Source organism: Macaca thibetana, chromosome 19 (assembly GCF_024542745.1).
Source record: "Macaca thibetana thibetana isolate TM-01 chromosome 19, ASM2454274v1, whole genome shotgun sequence".
Classification (NCBI taxonomy): Eukaryota; Metazoa; Chordata; class Mammalia; order Primates; family Cercopithecidae; genus Macaca; species Macaca thibetana.
Window position 1 is genome coordinate 8,570,890 of NC_065596.1, and position 17,481 is coordinate 8,588,370.

Here is a 17,481-nt window from a genome sequence, read left to right on the forward strand (position 1 = left end):
ATAGATGTCCCTGAGAAGTTTTTAAGTAAACCAGTGAATCTCAACCGAGTCTCAGTTAGCAGTGTAGATCCATTAAAAAAATCGTCTCCAAAAAAAAAAAAAAAAAAAACAAAACCAAAACTCTCCTAAGAACTGAAGCCGGGTGTGTGTTGTCACTGCCTCAATATTTTAAATCCTGATGGACTGACTCCCTCTTCTCCTCGCTGTAAGATACGTTTGCTGAAATCTTCAAACTGAGTTTCAAGACACTTGCTTGACGAGGCGATGCTACAGCTGCCTCTAAGGGAATAGACATCGTATCAGAGATGAGCATTGCGTCTGCCTCTTCCGCATGCGCCAGCATCCATCCTATCATCCACTTGGCCGTGCCAATTGATGGCAGCTGCTCCTCCCGCCCCTCTCACTGCCAGTATGTGATCCTGAGTTAGTCATTCCGTATGTTAGCCTTGCACCCTTTCAATCAGAAAAGTTGCGGCTTACTGGAAGAAGGGAGCGGGGAGAAACGCAAAACCAAGAGTCTAAAGGCACAAAGCTGCAAGGCTGCTCTGTGAGAGTTTGCAAACAGACTACAGGTGGAATGTAAATCACCCTGGTCTATGAAAGTAAAAAGGCATCCACAGCAGGCTCCATCCAGCCAGCTTCTTTGAGACCCTTCATGGATTTTTAGGTCTACCAAGTGTGCATAAAAATACTCGTACTTCAAAAAGCAAGAAGGCAAATGGTATAATCTCATGATCTCAAATTTACAATGATGGTACAGGCCCAGCGAGCCTTTGAGGGCCGGGCGCGCACCCAGCCTGTCCACCAGTGTGGAGCTGTTTGCTCACGCATCATCCTAGTCATAGTTGCTGCCCTGGTTGGCCTGGCTGCCACCACAGAGCTGCTGAGGCGACCGCTGCTGGGCGCCCCCACTGTCTGGAAAGCCTGCACTGGCCGTGGCACCTGTTGCGGCTGTGGCAGTGGCTGGCAGGTGTCAGGAGGCAGCTTCCAGGTGGTGGGAGGCACAGCGGGCAGGGCCTCGAAGCCTCTGGGCAGCACATCGGCCTGGCGGGCTGGGGGGCCCGGGCTGCTGCTTGCTGGACTGGGCTTAGGAGCGGATGTGGATCACTTGCACTGCACAGATGGGGCTGGGAGGAGGCAGCAGTGGCCGTGGCTCTGTAGACCCCTTCGTGCCAGCCCCAGATGAGTGCTGTTTGCTGCACAGGCTCAGGACCTCATGCACCTGCTTCAAGATCTTGCCTGGATTCTCCAATGAAAAGTACAGTGCCCAGGTGTGCAGTACCACGGTCCCCCATATGGTCATCCTGGTGCCCCTCCCTTCACAGGGCTCCGGTTGAGGCTGGGCCCCATGTCCTGGGAAGTGTGCCCTGGGATCAGAGCTCTGTCTCATAGGTTGAGTCAGAGGCCACAGGACATGCCGCTGGCTGGTCTGAGCTGCAGGAATGCCTTGCTCACTCTTCCCTCTGGCAGCCTCTGAGGGAGCAGGTTTCCCCGTAGAAAGTAGAAAAAGAGGTCCAGAGGCACTGGAACCATCTGGGGCTACGGGGCAGCTGGCCAGGTGCTGCCCCAGCTGCCCCCACACCATGCCAGTCACTGCCTACTGAGAAGTCGGATGCAGGTGCCATTGGGCAAAGTGGATGTCTCTGGACTTGCCTCTTGGTTATTATCACAGTGCCCGGCAAGGCCGGGTTTCAGGGCCCTGATGGGCTTGCTGGGCGTGTCCCACTGGGTCCCACCCACGATTCTGGGGTTGTCTTGGGCACCCGCGCAAGGTCCAGAATCCCTATTCAAAGTTGAACCACAGGCCCCTGACGTCCAGGTCCATGGCGAAGCTTGGGCAGGAAGTTCCAGAGGAGGTACCCTGGGGCAGCCCATGGTCTGTCCTGAGTTGGGGACAGCCTGGCCACACCCTGATCCCCCCGGGGTCCCAAGAGAACAATCTGCTCCCTTGGGCTCTACAGATGTCCTCTTGTGTCTCTGGCTCTGGGCCTCGGGCTCAGGGACAGCCTGGGGGACGGGGGCAGGGTGGCGGAGGACCAGGCTTTTGTTCTGGAGGGGCCGCCTGCAAGCCTGCTGGAGCTGGACAGCCTGGGGTAGGCCAGCTCATCTCCCTTGCAGAAGGACTTGACATTGGGAGATGCTTGCAGAGGCCTGGGTGTCAGGGACTCTAGCTCCAGTTTCGCCGAAAGGAAAGCAGACATGTGTGGTCCGCTTCTCCACCGAGCCCATTAGGTCCTCACAGGGCCGGGCCCCCCCAGACCTGGGTCTTTGGAGTCCCTGGGGTCCCTGTGTGGCTCCTTGAGTCTGATGCTGCGGACACTCCTGCAGGTATCCGATCCTGGAGTGACAGTTGTGTGTGGGCTGTGGCGGGGGAGCCGTCGGGGCACCTCAGGTTGCTCCTAGGCCGGCCCCCGAGGGTTTGGGCTGGCTCAAGTCTTCTTGCCTCTCTCTCTCACCCCAGGGCTGTGCTGGCTGAGATGCAGCCCTGATTCAGAACTTAGATGGGAGGGGCCTTTGCTGTCACCTGGCCCCCTTGCCACCTCACTCGGGGGCCTGTCTCTATAGTGGGCGAGATGGATGGCCCCAGGCATGGGGTCCCCTCTGCCCTCCGGGGCCATCCACTCCATGCCAGGACTGGACCATTTCCACACCTGGCTGGACTCTTGGTTCTGGCTCTGGGCCAGGGCTCTTGCGCGTGTCCTCTCCTCGAATCCTTCCTGGGCCAGGCATACTGATTCTCTTGTCTCCAAGGCTCAAGGTTTGTTGTCCTGATGCTCTTGGCGGGGGTTCAGGGGTAAGCAGCCCCCGCTGCTCTGAGGCTGTGGATGCTGCAGGTAGGGCTGTGGGCTCGCACAGATGGGTCCTCTGCAGGGACCTTCGAGGGCAAAGCAGGACACTGTGGAAGGTGGCAATGGTGGGGCTCGGAAGAGTCTTTCGCCTGGTCCCCCCGCCTGATCTGCAGCACGTCCAGCACACACGCGCTCAGCACCTGCCCTGAGGACATGCGGGCTCATTTCTGGAAGCTTCTTTTTTTTTTTTTTGGACGGAGTTTCACTCTTGTTGCCCAGGCTGGGGTGCAATGGTGTGATCTCGGCTCACTGCAACCTCCGCCTCCCGGGTTCAAGAGATTCTCCTGCCTCAGCCTTCCAAGTAGCTTGGGTAGCAGGTGCCCGCCACCATGTCCAGCTAATTTTTTTTTTTTTTTTTTAATTTTTTTTTTTTTGAGACGGAGTCTCGCTCTGTCGCCCAGGCTGGAGTGCAGTGGCCGGATCTCAGCTCACTGCAAGCTCTGCCTCCCGGGTTCCCGCCATTCTCCTGGCTCAGCCTCCCGAGTAGCTGGGACTACAGGCGCCCACCACCTCGCCCAGCTAGTTTTTTGTATTTTTTAGTAGAGACGGGGTTTCACCGTGTTAGCCAGGATGGTCTCGATCTCCTGACCTCGTGATCCGCCCGTCTCGGCCTCCCAAAGTGCTGGGATTACAGGCATGAGCCACCGCGCCCAGCCTTTTTTTGTATTTTTAGTAGAGATGGGGTTTTACCATGTTGGCCAGGCTGGTCTTGAACTCCTGACCTCAAGTGATCTGCCCATCTCGGCCTCCCAAAGTGTTGGGATTACAGGCGTGAACCACCCTGCCTGGCCTCCAGAAGCCTTCAGAAGTGCAGGAGGAAGGCCCAGGTAGTGAGGCTGTAGGGGCCCAGGCCCTCTCCACGATTGACTGCCCCAGAGGGTGACTTGGGAGGGGACCTGCTACTGGGGCCCACCTGGAGGTAGCAGGACCCACCACCTCCTCGTCAGTAACCCCATGGAGACATGAAGGCACCTGAACGCCATGGCATCCTCCAGGGCCCAGGCCCAGAAGAACTGGTCCTGGGTGAGCTCCCTGAGGGTGGACTGGGAGAGCTTCATGAGATGCTTTAGGGGCAGGGTGGGCATCAGGCCGGGAGGGGTCCCTGGGAGAGGTTGGTGTTCACACGCTGTTTCCACCATGGCCCCCTCCCACTGGGCAGTGCTGGGTCCTTTTCAGGCCACCCCTGGGGTCCAGCTGTGCATAGGAGGCCACGGCCAGGGGGAGGCGCGGGCAGGGAGGGGCTCACCACACTCCTGCCTTTCATCCGGGTCATGTCGAGGGTGGGCTCTGTGTCTGAGAGGTCTCATGGTGTCCTGCCCCTCAGACTGGAGCAGATGGTCATGGGGACGGTCTGAGGGTTCTGTCTGTCCCGCGTATTCCCCTGGATAGCCTTGGGCACGCCAGGACTTGACTCTGTCAACTTTGGAAGTTGTGTGCCGTTAGGACACGCTAGCCCTCCAGAACGTAGCTGCCTGGCAAGCCCAAAGGGAGTCTTTGGAGACAACAGGCGTGGGAGGACCTGGCCCTTCTTAGCTGGGGGCTGGTGGCTTGGGCAGGGCCCATTGGGGTTTCAGTGCCCTGGAGCACCAGGGACCCCTCCCCATGGGATGAGATCCCCCACCCCACTCCCCTGTGAGGCTGGATCAGAAGAGGTCCTGTAGCTCCTCATGTGGGAGACTCATTTCAGTGGGGATGTGGCTCCTGGAAGGAGAGGCTCCCCACGGGCTTGGGGCTTCCCTGGGCTCTCCCAAGTTGAGTCCTGGCCCTGTCTGCCCATGAGGCTGGGCTGAGCCCCGGCCTCTGCTGTGGGATGCTCCCTCTGGGGCATTGCCTGGCTCGTGTGCCCCGCAGGGACATGCCTGTGCCTCCTGCCAGGTCGGGGTGAGCCCGTTCCTCCTGGGGAGGCAGATCCCTGGGCTGGGGGATCCAGGCAGTGTGGGGCAGGAGGGTCCCTGGGCTGGGGGCTCCCTGCTTACTTCATTGATGTATGAATGTACCTGCTTACTTCATTGATGAGGCACTGGAGGAGTCAGCGTAAACGTGGAATTCTGGGTACACAGCTCATCCTTGTCCTAATGGGAGCAACAGAGGTCCTTGGGGCCCCTGGGCCTGCCCCCAAACCTCCCTATTCCAGGCCCCTCTGCAGACCCTTCCCTGAGAGACAGAATACCAGGGGGTGGCTGGGGCACCCCTGACACCTGCCCCCTGCACAGACCCCCAGGACACACTTCCCTTAGCCTTGCTCAGCCGAAGCTCAGCCCGGGTAGAGTGCCTCTGCCTGCTCCAGGGCAGGAGAAGGAAACTCAGCTCCGGAGCCATGGAGAGCTCCATGTCCCTGGCTGGGACTCAGCCTCTTGCCAGCCTCACCAGGGGCTCGAGCCGCCTCTCTACCCCTGGCCTATGGGACCCAGGGCCTCTGGGAAGGAGCCGAGGGGACTGTCCGTTCACCAAGTGCCGAGGATCTTTGGGAATGACGTTCATAACACGTGCTCCTCGTGGGCTGGCACAATTTGGGCTGCAGAATCCTGAGAAGCCCCCGACCCATCTCGAAATCAGAGATCCTCCCAACACGCGGAGCCGTCCGCCGCCTGGAAGGGCTCTGACGGGGTTTGGGTGGAGGGGAAATTGGGCCCCGGCCCATTTTTTGATGAGAAGAGGGCTTCTCGGATCCAAACTCATTTCATGACAAGAGCCGCGTCCATCAGGCACTTCAGCAACTTGTTCAAAATGTTTCCTGGGACGACCGTCCGGGGACACCGCCAAGCTCTGGGGGGCTTTGGGGCAAGTCTGGGAGGAGGGCGTCATTACTTGCTCTGTGAAATGGTGGTCAGGCTCAGGTCAGACCAGGGGTCTGGGCCTTGACCTCTTTCCATCTTACTTTGACACCTTTGAGACCCTTCTCCTCCTGCTTGGATGTCCAAGCCAGTAGCGAGCTTGAGTCCCAACTACTGTGTCTTGGTGGGTCGCAAATGCTGATTTTTTTTTTTTTTTTTTTTGAGACAGAGTCTTGCTCTGTCGCCCAGGCTGGATTGCAGTGGCGTGATCTCGGCTCACTGCAATCTCTGCCTCCCGGGTTCAAGCAATTCTCCTGCCTCAGCCTCCCGAGTAGCTGGGAATACAGGTGCGCACCACTACGCCCAGCTAATTTTTGTATTTTTAGTAGAGATGGGGTTTCACCATGGTGGCCAGGCTGGCCTCGAAATTCTGACCTCAGGTGACCTGCGTGCCTTGGCCTCTCAAAGTGCTGGGATTACAGGCATGAGCCACCGCGCCTGGCCGCAAATGCTGAATTTTAAAGAAACAATGACACGCCCCACCCGAGATGCCTATGCCTGTGAATATGGGAGTGTGGCCCGGGAATCTCGTTGCCTGGGAATACTCACGGGGTTAGATGCAGAATATGCCACCGGGACCTGAAAGAAATCCTGCTGCTTAGGAAAGAGAGAAAAGATTGTTTTGCTTCAGGCAGATGCTGTTTCATTTTGTCTACAAGCCCCGATGACAAATCCAACTCAAGGTTGAGATGATCCACCGAATAAGCAGTGACCTTTTCAGGGCATCTGATTATTTTGGGAAATTTCTGGGTCAAATCCTCTTTCAGTGAAATGCAAATATCTCAGGTGTGCAATCACTCTGGTTGATTATTTTTCTCCCCTTTTTAGCACAGAGTGAAAGCTCAGTCTTTGGGATACGCAGTCCCACGTTTCTGAACCAGGGTGCCGAGTCTCCCACCCACCACTCCAGCACCTCCCAGAGCAGCTCCTTCGTCCTCCAAGTCCCCAGGGTGTCCCCTCTGCAGCCGATCTCTCCCACTCCATCAGCCCTTGGCCATCCTGATCTGTTATCCATCCCTATGGTTTAGCCTTTTCCAGAATGGCCCGTGAGTTGGAATCCTACAGTGGTCGACTGTTAGGCCTGGCTTCTTTCCCTCAGCGAAATGCGTCTAAGATTCACCCACATTGCTACGGGCGTCAGGGTTTTGCTCCCTTTTCTCACTGAGTGGTGTTTTGTTCGAAGGGCAGATGCCCCCTTCCTCCCCTAATCCCACGTCGAAGGTTTTCTTGGTGGCCTCCGGCTACGAGTGATGATGAATCAAGCTGTGAACGTGGCACGCGGGTTTTACGTGGACGCCAGTTTTCAAATCACTGGGGTCAATCTCCGAGACTCTTCTGGGATGTGTGGTACGAGTCCACTGAGCTTCATGAGCAGCCGCCCAACGGGCTTCCAAAGTGGCTGTGCCCTGTCCCATTCCCACCTGGCAGGGACGAGGGTCCCTGGGGCTCCACATCCTCCCGGTGCTCGGTGTTGCCAGTGTTGCTTGGGAAGGCTCCTGAGCCCCCTCATCCTGCCGTCCTCTTGTGGGTCCCTACCCTGGTCCCCAGAGGCACACAGAGCACTTTCCACCATTCCGCATGATTTTGTTTGCTGCTGTCCATCTCCTTGGGAGCCGCCTGGATTCTGGCCCCATGTGTCCCAGCCAGGCACAGGGCTTGGAGCCCAAGAGGCACTGAGTCCACGGTGCTGCATGCCTCCTGGGCCAGGAGAGCGCTTGGCCAGTCTGTCACTCTTCCAGGGTGACTCCTGCCTCTGCTCTGGGGAAGCCCCCATGCCTCTGGATCACCCCATCTTCCCAGGGACCCTCCAACCTCCACATCTGGTGGAAGTTCCCAGGGGACCTCTTGCCCTTGTTCTTCATGACCTGCAGGGCAGGGTCAAGAGGAGGAAGCAGCCTCCAGACAGACTGAAGACGCGCTGCCCCACACGGCTGTCATCCACAGTCCATGCTTCTGGAAGGAAGGAAGGAAGAAAGGAAGGAAGGAAAGAAGGAAGAAAGGAAGGAAGGCAGGCAGGCGGGAAGGCAGGCTTCCTTCTGCAGAAAGCTCCTTCTTTGGCCTGTTTTCCAACAAGCCAAAGGGTCACCAGGAGGGTCGCTGGAGCCCAGCTCACCTGTGGTGCCGGCGTCACCGTCTGTGCCCAGGACGTGCATCTGATCCTCCATCTGGAGGCCTGGGCTCCCGACATGGCCTGGCCTGTTTGTCCGGCTCTGGCTGAGTGTGGAAGTGTGGTACCTGGCATTTTCCCAGGTTCTCAGCCTTCACTTTCTCGACATTCAGCAAGAGTGACCACACTTGGCCCCACATCTGCAGACGGATTCCCTTGTAGACCCCGACAGACAGCTATGGACAGAGGAACGCTCCAGTGAGACATGGGGTGACCCTGGGGAGGACAGGACCCTGAGGATTCCGGATATCTCCAGCCTTTGGCTCCTCAGTTCCTTGGGAGAGGTGGGGTCTACCTAGGACTGGGTCTCTCCTCCCATGATTCAAAGAATGAAGAAGCACTCAGGGTCATGAACTCTGATCTTTTTATTTTTATTTATTTATTTTTTTTGAGATCAAGTCTCACTTTATACCCAGGCTGGAGTGCGGTGGCACGATCTCGGCTCACTGCAACCTCTGCCTCCTGAGTTTAAGTGGGTCTCCTACCTCAGCCTTTTGAGTAGCTGGGATTACAGGAGCCTGCTACCACAGCCGGCTTAGTTTTGTATTTTTAGTATAGACGGGGTTTCACCATGTTGGCCAGGCTGGTCTTGAACTCCTGACCTCGGGGGATCCGCCCGTCTTGGCCTCCCAAAGTGCTGGGATTACAGGCGTGAGCTACTACGCCTGGTCATGAACTCTGATCTTGACCTATTCCTTCCTTCGGGTCACCAGGGGGTGTCCCTACCCCTGAGCTAGGACTGACCCAGGCCCTGGCATCAGACTCTCTCCTGGCAAGATGAGGTTTGCAGGGAAGAACAGGAAAGCTGGTGTCCCAGTGTGGTGTCCATCCTCTGAGAGGCTGGCAGTGCCAGGACACAGTCATGGGAGCCCGTCCCCCTGACTCTGTAGAAAGTGGTCACGGGGCCCTTCCCTCCCCATGTCACCTCCTTGCCACTCCTATATCACTGCCAGTCGAGAAGCACCTGGAGCCATTTTTCTCTGTCTCTCATCTCCTGACGTCTTCTCTGTCAAACAAGATGAAGTTAGCGGAGCTGCCGGGATGCCCCTGGGATGCTGGGTCCTGGGCTCCAGGGCCCCGACAGGATCAAAATGGAAGGAGCCAGGAAAGGGCCGGCCCTGGGGAACTGAGACCCTCTGACTGAATGGGCCCCGGTGTCCTGGCCTCATGACTTGGGACATGCCGTCCTCAGGCCACAGGCACCCCGGGCGTTGGTGGGGTTCCAACATCCAGGTGGGGTCTTGGCACAAGTGGGCAGTGACTGCTCAGCCACGACTGTGGTTCTCAGTTTGGGGTTTGGTCAAACCACCACGGGGACAGAGTCTTGAAGTCAGGTCCCGCAGGAACTGCCACCCCTCCCAGGGACAGCCTGTCACTCCCACTCATCACCGCCTGGGTCCACGGGCTGCTGACCACCCACCGAGTCTCCCTGTCCCTGGACCAGCCTCTCACACGGCAGGGTCAGGCTCTTACCTTTACTTCCAGGGCACTGATGGGTAGCAGCTACGTCTCACTGTAAGGCAACCCAGGCAGAGCTGAGGACCTCTGCCGGGCCGGGAGCTGTCCTCCTCCTCCCCTCGTGGGCCCCAGGGAAGAACCAGCCGTGTCCCCCACCCCCGCCCCAGGTCTCAGTCCAGGGGACGCACAGGGAAGGGAGGACGGGTGCTTCCCTGCCAGCTGGTGCCTGGGAGGGGTTGGGGCCTGGGAGAAGAGGGAACGTAGGGCCCACCCAATGGGGGCTGCTTGGGGCTTGTGGAGGGCGAGGCTTGGGTTGCACGACGGGGCTGCCCCTCCTGGGCTAGGCAGCATCCTCTGCAGGAGCTGAGAAAGTCCAGGCCTGAGGCGGGATGGGTGTGACCCAGGGTGGGTGGTCAGGCCCCAACAGCAGTTCCCGAAGGAGTGACCACATCACTGGTCCGAGGCCTGCTCAGGGCACGGAGGGTGCACCTGGGCCCTGTCCCACTTGACGCCCGCAAGGGCTCTTGTGGGGCCTGACTTTCCAGTGTACACCTGCCTCTCCCTGCACCCCGGCTGCAGACTCTGCCTGTTCCTTGACTTTGCCCGTCCTGTCCAGCCCAGAGACTGTCTTTGTGGACAGCCTGGCCCTTCTTCCACCCTCATTTGTCAGAACCCTTGAGCGAGGGCCCTGGATCCATCCACACGCCTGCCTCGACCGCTCTCTCACTGGGCTGCTAAGTGCCGTGGGGGAGATGCCAGAGGTGACGAGGGTGAGTGAGGGCTCCACAGGCGGCCGGGATGGCCCCACAGCCCCGTCTCCAGCCTCAGCTGGCTCTCGGGGCTATCATCCATCCATCGGTCCTTGCCCTCCTCTGAGCCACTGTGGCAGCCACACACTAGGCCCCTGGCTGTTCCCCCGCCGTCCTGCCTGCCCCGACTCGGCCTTCCTGATCCTCCCTCTGCCTTTGGGCTGATGGATCCAGCGGGGAGCCAGGGTCTCCGGAGGGCCATGCAGAGCCCTGGGGACTGACCGAGCCCCCTCTGCTAAGGAGTCCCAGGTGAGCCGCTACCCCCGGCCCCACCATGTGTTGTTCACCCCAGGCCATCAGCTCCATCCTAGGCTGGCTCCATTCAGGTGCGTCCCAGAAGTGGCACTTCCCGTGGGATCGTCCCCACCCAGCCTCCCCCAGGCTCCTCCCTCTCTCTATCCTGTGACCCCTGAGGGGCAGGCTCCAGGCTGGGCTCCCCTTCCCAGGACCCAGGCCCCCTCTCAGCACCAAGGCAGGTTGCCTTCAGCTGCAAGCTCATCCCTAGCCTCACCCTGACCTGCCCTGGCTGACACCCTGCCCGTCTTCCCCTCCGCCCTCCCAGGGCCACAGCCCTCACTGCCCCCCACGCCCCTCCCCATAGGGTGGCTCAGTTGGGCCCCCTGAGTCCTCAGAGACCTGCTGGACAACTGCCCACAGGCTGGGCCAGGCACCCCCATGCCCTGTGGCCACACCTGTGGGTCTCACTGGGGCAGAGCCCAAGGGGACAGGACCAGACCCACAGGTTGCCCTCTACTCTCATACTGTCTTTGAGACCGTTCTGCTGAGAACGTTTCCATCCCCACCTGCTCCCCCAAGATCCCTAGATGAGCCTCGCAGCTCTGGCCTGCCGCCCACCACCGGCAGGGTAGCCAGCTGGAGTTCCTACACCGGGAAGGAGGCTGGACCAAGCCGGGAAGATGTGTCCTGCCTCGAGAGACTTTTCTAAAAACAAAATTTATCCCCTGAGGTGAGTTTGGTGGTGGTCGGGCAGCAGGGACAGAGGACTCACTGCATAATCCTGAGGCAATCGGTCACTTTGTAAGCTTTCCACATCCTTGGGCCCTGTCAGCGTCCCTGGGACCCAGAGGGGTCCAGAGTGAGGGGGTTGAGGTGAAGGGCTGTGGAGGTGCAAACGCATGGGCAACCCGCTCCCGCCCTGCTTCCCAGGGGAGCCCAGGACCCTCCTACCAGGGCACAGTGGGAGAGACGAGGCCCCGCCTCCCTCAAGGGAGCAGCCCGACCTGTACCTGCTCACGCTGGGCGATGATGCCCCTGCTCCTGCGCAAGTAGAGTAGCTGCGTCTTCCTCCATGTCCATCCTGCGAGACAACATCGCCCAAAGGCTACGCTGCACCTGACTGCTTCAGAGAACACCTGGACCGCTCCTGGGGGCTCTGAGACCCTGCCGGCCGGCTGAGCCCCATGCCACCACTGCCCTGGGTGAAAAGGGGCCAGACCCAGTGGCCCCACGCCTGCTGGGGTCTCTGGAGTCTCTGCCCCTGAACAGAGGTGGACTCCTTCCTGAGGACTTGAGAACAGGGGGACCTGGACACAAGGGCCTGCTGTCGCCAATCGCCCCGAGACAGGCACACACAGGATGAACTGCATCCACCTGCCGAGGGTGAGGGGCCCCTGATGTGCTATCCTGGGCACCTGGAGGCAGACTGGGGTCAGGGACCAGAGAGCTCCATATGCTCCCCCTCCCGGATCGCTCAGGGACCACCAAGAGGCCCACTTTCCTATAGGGAACAAGACACCTTGTGACTGCTCCATGTCACCCCCATCTCCACTCCCTCTGGTCAGTGAAGCTGCGTCAAGAGTAATACCAGCCAAACAGGAGGGTGCTTGGTTTGGGCCAAAGCAGCCTATGTGCTCACGGAGATGCCTCAGCTGGAGGGATCGTGGATCCCACAATTCTCAGCTGTCATTACAGGAAGGGGCCTTGTGTTTCCGGGTCACCAAGAAAGAATGAGAGAACTCTGGGGACTTGGTTCTGGAGAACCCCAGAGGGACCCCTCCCATGAACAGTCAGGGCAAAGAAAGGGTGAGGCCTCTAGGGGACCAGAGAGAGAAAAGGCCACGTGGGGAAGAGCCCCAGACCCGGCGATCTCAGACCTACCTTAGAGCGCAGACTTGGACGGAGGACCACCCTCCACCCCACCCACAGGGGCTCCATCATGAGGGCTCTTCCAGGGCGAGGCTCAGCCCCACTGGGGTCAGAAACCCCAGGCAGACATGCAGTCCAGAACAGGGAGGTCACAGAGGTCAAGGCTTGAGTTTAGCATGGCACAGGGCAGGGCTGAGAGCATGGCCCAGGGCCACTTCTGGGTCTCTGAGCCAGTTACTGCCCCTCTGACCTCTGGCATCTCACCTGTTCAGCGGGTACACTTGGGGATAGCACCTCTCCACCCCCCGTGGAGTTGCCGTGAGGATGAAGGGGACAACTGTCTACATGGTCAGCATAGAACGGGCACCCGCTGAGTGCTCAGGGATGACCCTTCTCGGGTAGCTGCCACCCACCTGGTTGTGACTGTCCCCAAGTCAGCAGGGGAGAAGAGAGCAGGTCACACTTTCCTGAGTCTGATCAAGCAGCGGTGCTGAGATGTGCCTCTCACCCAGAAAAGAGTTCTAGGTGCACAACCACTTACAGCACCACTGTGTCTCCAACTGCTCCATGGCACGGAGGTAGGTTGGCGGCCCTTGGCACAGCGACAGCATCATGGGTTCACAGCTCCTATCAGACGGGGCCCTGCCTGGCTCAGCAGGGCCCAGAGTCAGCGTCCTCCGCCCCCTGAGTGGTTAGCATGTATGCGTGCTGTTTGTCTGTGTATGTGAGGGTGCACGTGTGTCTCTCCTTCAGCTCGGCCTGGCTGCTCCAGTCACATGTGCTCCTGGATCCCTGTCATTGTCACCCCTGGGCCTGTGGCCAGCATCAGAGCACCCACAGGTGCTCCCCAGCCTCTGCCCTTTCCATGCTGGGTGGTCCTCGGGATGCAGATGGGGCAGGGGCATAGGGCCGAGGGCAGGAGGCAGGCTCCCCCCTCGGGGTGACTTGGGTAGTGTGTAAAGTGCCAGGTCTGTGTGGCAGGGCTAGATCCAATGCACCTTCTCACCTCCTCCTCCCAGAAGCCCACTGGGGTGCTGTGACTCACTCCCCACCCCACAGATGGAGGCAATCAAGGAGGCTTCAAGGACAAACCCCTGGCCTGAGATCACCCAGGATCCCACTGGCCAGGGCCTACTGACCAGGCCTCCAATGGTTAAGCTCCCACTGAACAGGTCCTAGCTGACCACCCCTACAATGACCAGGTCCCACTGACCAGCTGTAGACTGACCAGGTCCTGCTGACTGGGCCCCACAGACCAGGCCCTGGCTCACCAGACACCACTGACAAAGGCCACAATGACAAGGCCACAAAATGACAAGGCCCTCACTGACTAGGCCCCAACTGATGGACCCTACCAAATAAATCTCACTAATCAGATCCCAGCTGAACAGGCCCCAGCTATCAGACCCCCACTGACCAGGCCCTAACAACTGCTGGACTACATTGACCGGGCGCCAACTGCCAGACCCCACTGACTGGGTCCCAACTGCTGGACCCCTGCTGGCCAGGCCCCAAAAGCTGAACCCCACTGACTGGGCCCCAAAGGCTGGACCCCTGCTGACCAGTCCCCAACTATGGGACCCCTGCCAACCAGGCCCCAAATGGTGGACCCCACTGACCAGGTCCCAACTACTGGACCCCCACTGACCAGGCCCTAACAACTGCTGGACTGCACTCATCAAGCCCAAACTGCCAGACCCCACTGACTGGGCCTCAACTCCTGGACCCCTCCTGACTGAGCCCCAACTGCCAGACCCTTGCTAACCGGGCCTCTTCTTATGAGATCCCTGCTGACCAGCCCCCTACTGCTGGATCCCCTCTGTCTAGGCCCCAACTGCTGGGTTCCCACTTACCAGACCCCAACTTCCACACCTCACTGACTAGGCCCCAGCTTCTGGACCCCCGCTGACCAGGCCCCAAATGCCAGACCCCAATGACCAGGCCCCAACTGCCGGAGCCCTGCTGACCAGGTTCCAACTGCTGGATCCCCTTTGACCAGGCCCCAACTGTTGGACCCCCGCCAACCACGTCCCAACTGCCGGATTCCACCAACCAGGCCCCAACTAGTAGACTCCTGCTGACCAGGCCCCAACTGTGAGACCCACGCTAATTAAGGCCCAGCGTCCAGACCTCACTGACTAGACCACACTGATCTGATCCTCACTGACCAGGCCCCAACCGCCAGACCCCACCGACCAGGCCCCAACTGCTGCATCCCTGCTAAATAGCCCCCAGCTGTCATATCCCTGGGCCCCAACTGCTGGACCCCCTCCAACCAGGCCCCAGCTGTGAGACCCCACTGACCAGGCCCCAACTGCCAGACCCCCATGGATGAGGCTGCAACTGCCAGATCTCTGCTCACCAGGCCCCAACTATGGGACCAGCCGTGGGCCAGACCCCAACTATGAGATCCCCACCAACGAGGCCCCAACTGCCAGACCCCCGCCAAACAGGCCCCAACTACTGGGACCTAGGCAGTCAGTGAAATCTCACTGGGTCTCACTGATCAGATCCCCACTGACCTTGCCCCAGCTGCAGACCCCTGTCGACTGGGCGGAGGATTACCCAGGTGCTGAGGCAAGAGACTGAAGGCACAAACTGTTTCAATATAACAAAGAAAATAGTTAGAATAAGAATAGTCATAATACAAATTAGATATACAGATAATCATGGACAATTATCAATCATTATTATTAGTATTATTTTTTGAGACGGAGTCTCGCTCTGTCGCCCAGGCTGGAGTGCAGTGGCACAATCTGGGCTCACTGCAAGCTCCGCCTCCCAGGTTCACACCATTCTCCTGCCTCAGCCTCCGAGTAGCTGGGACTACAGGCGCGCACCACCACGCCCGGCTAATTTTTTGTATTTTTTTTTTAGTAGAGACGGGGTTTCACTGTGTTAGCCAGGATGGTCTCGATCTCCTGACCTCGTGATGCGCCTGCCTCGGCTTCCCAAAGTGCTGGGATTACAGGCGTGAGCCACCGCACCCGGCCTATCAATTATTATTATAAATATTATTAATCATTAGTTTTTAATATTACTCTGTTGCATTAATAATATAACCTACGAATAACCGGTGGGTAGAGGGTCAGGTGCTGAAGGGACATTGTGAGAAGTGACCTAGAAGGCAAGAAGTGAGCCGTCTGTCACGCCCGCATAAGGGCTGCTTGAGGGCTCCTTGGTCAAGTGGTAATGCCAGTGTCTGGGAAGACACCCGTTACTTAGCAGACCGGGAAACGGAGTCTCCTTTCCTTAGAGGAGTCAGGGAACACTCTGCTCCACCAGCTTCTTGTGGGAGGCTGGATATTATCCAGGCCCGCCCGCAGTCATCCGGAGGCCTAAACCCCTCCCCGTGGCGCTGTGCTTCAGCGGTCACGCTCCTTGTCCACTTTCATGTTCCTCCCGTACTCCTGGTTCCTCTTTGAAGTTTGTAGTAGACAGCGGTAGAAGGAATAGTGAAAATCTTAAAGTCTTTGATCTTTCTTATAAGTGTGTAGAAGAAAACGCTTATGTATGCTGCCTTCTCTCTCTCTGCTTCGGCTGCCTAAGAGGGAAGAGCCCCCTGTCCTGTGATCACGTGACTCGCTTCACCTTGTCAATCACTTAGAAGATTCACCCTCCTTACCCTGCCCCCCTTGTCTTGTCTGCAATAAATATCAGCGTGCCCAGCCGTTCGGGGCCACTACTGGTCTCTGCGTCTTGGTGATAGTGGTCCCCTGGGCCCAGCTGTTTTCTCTTTATCCCTTTGTCTTGTGTCTTTATTTCTTAACAATCTTTCGTCTCCGCACATGGGGAGAACACCCACTAAGCCCCGTAGGGCTGGACCCTACAATTGACCAGGCCCCAACTGCTGGACCTCACTGACCAGGCGCCAGGAACTGCCGGCCCCCTGCTGACCAGGCCCCACTGGTCCAATCCCCACTGAACAGTCCCCTGCTAACCAAACTCCACTGACCAGATCTTCCATGACCTGACCCTCATTGAATGGATCCCATTAAGCTGACCACAATGACTACGCCCTCATTGACCAACACCCCCGTGCGTAGGCCCCCACTGACTAGGCTTCTGATGACCAGGTCCACACTGCCAGGGCCCCACTGACCAGGCCACAATGACATGGCCCCACAGACCAGGCCTGCAGTACCACAGGCCCACTGACCAGGCCCCACTGACCCAAACCCTGCTGACTGGTCCCAACTGGCCAGGAGCTCAATGACAAGGTCACTGCCAACAGTGCCCCTTACAACCAGGCCTCCAGTGACCAGGGCCCCACTGAGTAGGCCCCATTGGGAAATCTTTCAGTGGCCCCGCATTAGCTGACCACACCCTGACAACCAGGCCTCTGCTGACATAGTCCCCACAGAACACATCCCCATTGACCAGGTCAAGCACAGAGGTGCTTATGTCAGTGCATCCCCAACTCCTGGAGGCTTAGAACAGAGAGAGAGCAGCTATGTTTGTTTCTGAGAAAGTAAGGGGAAAAAATTCTCTGTCTGGTAATCCAGAGGATTCCTTCAAATGTTATCCGAGACCATCAAGGTGGTACCTTTATGAGTCTGCAAGAACCACAGTGTTATTGAGCTTGGGGTGCCCCCAATGCAGATACAGCATGTTTTACAACACCTAAGTCTCTGAATATCTGGAAGCCTTCCTAAGAAAGATGGGTACAAATAAACCCAGACTGAGAAGATTACAACAAACACCTAATTCTTCAATGACCAGACACAGATGAATATCCAGAAGCATCAAGACCATCCAGGAAAACGTGACCTCACCAAAGGAACGAAATAAGTCACCAGGCACCAATCCTGGAGATACAGAGATACGTGACCTTTCAGCAGAGAATTCAAAATAGCTGTTTTCAGAAAACTCAAAGAAATTCAAGATAACACAGAAAAAGAATTCACATTTCTATTAGATAAATTTAACAAAGAGACTGAAATAATTGAAAAGAATCAAGCAGAAATTCTGGCATTGAAAAATGCAATCGACACACTGAAGAATACACGAGTCTTTTAGTAGAAGAATTGATCAAGGACAAGAAAGAATTAGTGAGCTTGAAGAAAGACTGTTTGAAAATGCACAGCCAGAGGACACACACAAAAAAATTAAAAAATGAAGCATGCCTACAGGATCTAGAAAACAGCCTCAAAAGGGCAAATCTAAGAGTTATTGATCTTAAAGAGAAGGTAGAGGGAGAGAGAGAGAGAAGGTAGAGAGAGCGAGGTAGAATGTTTACTCAAAGGGGTAATAACACA

The 17,481-nt window shown here is 57.7% G+C and overlaps 3 protein-coding genes and 2 pseudogenes across 4 annotated transcripts in view; all 5 read right to left on the bottom strand.

The window, feature by feature from the left end:
- AP1M1 (adaptor related protein complex 1 subunit mu 1) overlaps positions 1-909 on the bottom strand; it is a 212,477-nt gene extending 211,568 nt beyond the window's left edge. The window contains exon 1 of the mRNA XM_050769691.1: positions 906-909. The gene's annotated coding sequence lies outside the window, so the exon portion shown is untranslated. The remainder of the gene's footprint in view (positions 1-905) is intronic.
- The window catches only part of FAM32A (family with sequence similarity 32 member A), a 182,885-nt gene extending 172,148 nt beyond the window's left edge, over positions 1-10,737 (bottom strand). The window contains exon 1 of the mRNA XM_050769866.1: positions 10,734-10,737. The gene's annotated coding sequence lies outside the window, so the exon portion shown is untranslated. The remainder of the gene's footprint in view (positions 1-10,733) is intronic.
- Positions 1-17,481, bottom strand: part of RAB8A (RAB8A, member RAS oncogene family) — a 405,903-nt gene that overhangs the window by 108,903 nt on the left and 279,519 nt on the right. The gene's annotated exons all lie outside the window — the stretch shown is intronic.
- On the bottom strand, positions 938-7,440 carry LOC126942350 (uncharacterized; annotated as a pseudogene). The gene is made up of 3 exons (XR_007721538.1): positions 4,847-7,440; positions 4,096-4,269; positions 938-2,896 (listed from the first exon to the last, which is right to left on the bottom strand). The product of XR_007721538.1 is annotated as an uncharacterized LOC126942350 (transcript).
- LOC126943315 (uncharacterized) lies at positions 7,411-12,837 on the bottom strand (annotated as a pseudogene).